This window comes from Nerophis lumbriciformis, linkage group LG02, assembly GCF_033978685.3.
Source record: "Nerophis lumbriciformis linkage group LG02, RoL_Nlum_v2.1, whole genome shotgun sequence".
Classification (NCBI taxonomy): Eukaryota; Metazoa; Chordata; class Actinopteri; order Syngnathiformes; family Syngnathidae; genus Nerophis; species Nerophis lumbriciformis.
Genome location: NC_084549.2, coordinates 29,932,435 through 29,938,634, shown reverse-complemented (window position 1 = coordinate 29,938,634; position 6,200 = coordinate 29,932,435).

The window sequence follows — 6,200 nt, the reverse complement described above, 5'->3', positions numbered from 1 at the left end:
CTGTGTTGGAGACTAGTCCTGCATCAGTTTCTCAGTATTTATCCATCAATCTATCTTCTACTTATCCAGCACAATCATCATGTCATTTCTTAATCCTTTTCTACATCTTATCGAGTTAAAGGTCACGAGTAAACTGGAGCCAATTCCAGCTGACTTAATCAGAATGAAACACCCTTGCAAAATAAACGACAAAGAAACATAAAAAAATGTGAACAATAAAATATAACAAAATTAGACTATGTAAGAATAGCAACATAATATTACCATGACCAACTTTTAATTACAATACATACACAAAAAAAATAGTTAAAAATACCCAAACAAAAGCAAAAAAATACTATTCGCTCTGATTCTAATTATTTGGCTTTTTGCCCATATGTGTATGAATGTATTCCCCGAGTTTATAAACAATAAATAGCGTACGGATGTTAGCGAGTGTGAAATTTCACTTCCCAACGCCTTAAGAGCTGTGCTGGGCAGAGATTTGACAGCTTGTGGCGATTAGCTCATTGGCTGGCACTGCTTGATTAAAGTCCCAAAGTTAGTTTTAGTTTAGTATATCATTTCTTCGGTCAGTGGTCAACAAAATAAACAAACAGTTTTACATAAACGAACAGTTGTACATTCATAAATTTAACATGTTGCAGACCGAAAGGGTTTAGGCTGAAGTTGAACACTTATTGCGCCTAACCCTATAAACAATGTCAAATACAAGATGAGCTTACCAACATTATGAAATTTCCTTTGCACAACACATTATAAATACACCTTGTACACAACATAAACACTGTTCAATTATATACACAGTAAAGACATGTGAAATATCCTTGTACATGTGTTAGTTAAACCTTTGTACCAATTATATACTATATACAAACAATTATACTTCCATTATTATTTATATCCCACATTTAGTTTGTAATTAACATTGATCATAGTATTAACTACTGTGTTGATTCAAGAGTGATATATTTTTCCAAGACATTGGTCTTAAAGTGTTTTCTAAATGTGTGAATGGAACTGGAACATTTTAAGGAATCATCCAAGCTGTTCCACTGATGAACCCCCCTGACAGAAACGCATCTACTTTTTAAGCTCGTTCTTATGTTTGCTTTCTGAAAGACAGCTGAACCTCAGTCTGAGGTCATAGGGACTCTCCCGGGGTTTGAACCTCTCCTGTAGACACCCAGGCAGCATGTGGTTATGAGCTTTGTACGTCACTATAGCAGTGTTGAGGTCAACAAGATCGTGCAGTTTTAATGTTTTTAATTTAATAAACAGAGCATTGGTATGGTCATGATAATCCGCATAATTTACAATTCTAATAGCTTTCTTTTGAAGTGAAAACATAGAGTTGATGTTTGATTTGAATTGTTACCCCAGATTTCAACACAATAAGATATGGGAGGACGAAATAATTATATAACATGTTAAGAGCCTTTTGATTTACAGAGTTTTTAATTTTATGTAACATAGCAATAATTTTTGCCATCTTTGTCTTGAGTATATTTATGTACAGTTTCCAATTTAATTTATCATCTATATAGATTCCCAAAAATGTTGGAAACACCCTTTCTACCTCCATATCATCAATTCTTATGTATGTTATTTTTCCTATTTCCAAAAATTATATATTTTGTTTTATTTAGGTTGATTGATAGTTTATTGGCATCAAACCATTGCTTTAGTATGTGGACTTCACTCTCTACAGTCTCTGGGAGCTGGCCAAGGTCTTGCCCTTGTACTGTTCTTTGACTCTGGCAAAACTTCCCCCTCCCCCAAACCTCCTAAAGGTAAAACCAAAATACTCAAAATACAACTCTACTACACCTAAATAATAATCTTCTTGCCAGGAAATGGGACTCTGTGTTTAATTGCACCTGTCCTGATGCTGCATATGAAAATCTGATTACAATGATTCAGGATGCTATTCAGGAAACAATCCCTGAAAAAACTATCAAAAATCATACCTCAGAAAAAAATCCCTGGATTACAAGGGGGATCTTAAAGTCCATCAGACAAAAGAATAAACTCTACAAATGTTATATTTTGAACCCTACTACTGTCATCAAAGAAAAATACACAAATTATAGAAATAAATTAACTCATATTATTAGGAAAAGTAAGCGCAACTATTATTCTGAACTATTACAAGCATCGCAGGGGGATTGTAGGAGAACATGGAACGTGTTGAATACTGTTCTCAACAAGGGACATAAGGCCCCTGTTGTTCCGGATACAGGGTCAAATAGGGCTGATCTTGCCAATAGTTTGAATACCTTTTTTGCTTCTATTGGGGAAAACCTATCCAGTAAAATAGGTCAACCTCCAGGGTATTCCTTTAAAGAATTTTTATCAGGCAGCTACCCTAGCTCCTTTTTCATGCAGCCAACCGACATCAATGAGCTTTATACGATCATTATGGACCTAAAGTCATCACATACAGCTGGAGAGGATGGGATATGTAGCAAAATCTTGAAAGCCATAGCAAATATGATCATAAATCCTCTTTGTCACTGTATAAACCTGTCACTTAATGCTGGCATTGTACCCAAAATGTCCAAAGTGGCAAAAATAATCCCAATTTTTAAATCAGGTGATAAAAATAATATGAACAATTATACGCCAATTTCAATTTTACCAACATTTTCAAAAATATTTGAGAAAGTGGTCTATAACCGACTGAATGGCTTTCTGGAAAAACTAAATATCCTTGTCCCCTCCCAATATGGTTTTCGTAAAAAAAGCACCACCTGTATGGCTATACTCGACCTCTTGGAAAAGGTCAATGACTGTATTGAAGAAGGAAAATGCGGTATTGGCATTTTTTTTTATCTATCCAAGGCCTTTGACACAATAGACTTTGAGATCTTATTGTATAAGCTATATCACTACGGTGTCAGAGGGGTACCTCTCGATTGGTTCCGCTCTTACCTATACGAAAGGCAGCAATGTGTATGCGTCAATGATCACAATTCACCCTGTATGACCATAAATTATGGGGTTCCCCAGGGATCCATCTTGGGGCCTCTCCTTTTTATCCTATACATAAATGATTTTGTAAACTCCTCAGAAACTTTTCATAAAATAATTTTTGCTGACGATACAAATTTGTTTACCTCACACAGGAGCCTACACGATCTACAAGTAACTGTCAATTCAGAGCTTGTGAAAGTAGATTCCTGGTTCAAATGCAATAAGCTCTCACTTAATGTAAATAAAACAAATTTTATTCTATTTCGTTCTAATAAAAACCGGACAAATACTGAGCACTGCCATATCAACATCAATGGGCAGGAAATACAGAGAGTGTACTCCACAAAATTCCTGGGGGTCATCATTGACGAATACCTCAATTTCAAATGTCACATTAGTCATCTGTTAAACAAATTATCCAAATATGTTGGCCTGTTCTTTCACCTTCGTCATTATCTTCCTCTTTATGCTCTACTTACCCTATATAAAACTCTCTTTGAACCACATCTAAACTACTGTAATGTCATCTGGTGTAACACCTTCCCTACCTACCTTCACAAATTAGAATCCATGCAAAAGAAAATTATACGGGCCCTGTCGTGGTCCAAGTTTAATGCCCCCACTCGACATCTATTCCATAATTATCATCTCTTAAGACTGACAGAGTTCAATATTTATCAAAATGCTTGTCATTTACAGGCTGAATTTTAGGCTCTGTAGCTTGGTTCCTATCTACCATCCCCAGCATGCCCACAACACTCGTAACTTAGATCTGATATTAGGGAAACATCGTTTACTGGATTGTACCGCTCGAAGTGTTGTATGCAGTGGACCAAAGATTTGGAACCGGCTTAATGAGAGCCTCAAGATGCTGTATCAATTCTCCAACTTCAAAAATAAACTGAAAACTTACCTATTAACCACCTATATTTAATGCCTCATGTGGGGTAGACTACTGTTGGGTTTTGCATGGTTGAATGAATGTATGTATGTATGTGTATGCTTGCTTTAGTACTATTATCTTGTGTTAATCATATAGCGTTGTTTTTTGTTTTGTTTTTTGTTGTTGTGCTTGCTACCATGTTTCATCATTCCATGTATATACTATCCTCTGGACCCCCTGTCAAATGCTTCTTCTAGCTTATTTGGGGGACCCTTTCACGTACCAACATCTTTAAATGATGATATTTCACTACTATTGTAATTGTTATATGGTATTGTGAATAAACTTGATTATGTGGTTAAGAGGGGAGGAGTATATTTGCAGCTAGAATTCACCAAGTCAAGTATTTCATTTATATATATATATATATATATATATATATATATATATATATATATATATATATATATATATATATATATATATAAGAAAGTCAAGTATTTCATATATATATATATATATATATATACATATATATATATATATATATATAAATACTTGACTTTCAGTGAATTCTAGCTATATATATATATATATATTTATTTTATTATATATATATATATATATATATATATATATATATATATATATATATATATATATATATATATATATATATAAATAAAAGAAATACTTGAATTTCAGTGTTCATTTATTTACACATATACAAACACATAACACTCATCTACTCATTGTTGAGTTAAGGGTTGAATTGTCCATCCTTGTTCTATTCTCTGTCACTATTTTCTAACCATGCTGAACACCCTCTCTGATGATGCATTGATGTGTGGCATGCACAAAAGTGCTTTCATCAAATGCATTAGAGTCTGGAATCTTCCATCTCTCCCTAGCATGGCCTAAAACCGGTCAATCTTTGCTTCCTGAGGAAGATCTTCAGTGCCAAGCACTTGGTAGTCCACTACTTCTTCCCGGAGGCTATCCAGGTCCAATCGCAGCTGCGGCTTGGAACTTACAAGCTACTATGAGAGTAGAGTATGTGTGTGTGGCCCTTTAATAGGTAAGCATGTGAGGTGAGTGACGTCAGTGAGTGTGTGCCTGTGGGCGAGAGAAGAGAGGGAGCGGTAGCGTGAGTGCGGGCGGGACTAGTTTGTTTTGTGTTGGATTGGCTGTGTGCAAGCAATCGATAAAGCAAGATTTGCAACTAATCGCCGGACTCAGGCAGGAAAGGTGCAACAAAGCGTATTTCTTCATCTTACTCGTCGCCGGCGTCGCCATGGCTGTATCTTCCTCGTTCTTCTGCTTCGTCTCCTTGTGTGCGCAGTTGTGCACTGCACTCTCTAAAAGCTGTATATGTTATTGATGTTATAGACGGCAGTATTGTCCTGTTTAAGAGTGTCACAACATTGCTGTTTACGGCAGACGAACTGCTTTAGACAAAAACGTGACTGCTGCTGTTTTGTGTTGTTGCCGCGCTGGGAGGACGTTAATGAAACTGCCTAACAATAAACCCACATAAGAAACCAAGAACCCGCCCTCGATCATTCTACAGTTATAATGTGATTAGGCAGGCACACTGTTTATATCGTGGGAAAGCGGACTCAGATCCGCATGGAGCTGGAGGGGGCGTGGCCTCCAGCTCCGCCTGAATTTCGGGAGATTTTCGGGAGAAAATTTGTCCCGGGAGGTTTTCGGTAGAGGCGCTGAATTTCGGGAGTCTCCCGGAAAATCCGGGAGGGTTGGCAAGTATGGCCCTTGCACCTTCATCTCCTGCTCTGTGGTTCTTCTCCAGGTGGCTCTAGGCCTTCCTCTCTTCCTCTTGCCTTGCGGGTTCCATGTTAGAGCATGTTTCGTGATTGATCTATTGTGTCTACGCAGTGTGTGACCAATCCAGTTCCATTTCCTCCTGATTTGTGTTTCTATTGTGTGTTGTCTAGTGAGGTCCCACAGGTTGGCATTGGAGATGGTGTTAGGCCAGTAGATACCTAGGAGGCGACGGAGGCAGCGGTTGAAGAATGTCTGTATTTTGTTGAGTATGTTGGCGGTGGTGGGCAGCACGGTGCAGAGGGGTTAGTGCGTCTGCCTGACAATACGAAGGTCCTGGGTTCGATCCTGCGCTCGGGATCTTTCTGTGTGGAGTTTGTATGTTCTCCCCGTGACTGCGTGGGTTCCCTACGGGTACTCCGGCTTCCTCCCACTTCCAAAGACATTCACCTGGGGATAGGTTGATTGGCAACACTAAATTGGCCCTAGTGTGTGAATGTGAGTGTGAATGTTGTCTGTCTATCTGTGTTGGCCCTGCGATGGGGTGGCGACTTGTCCA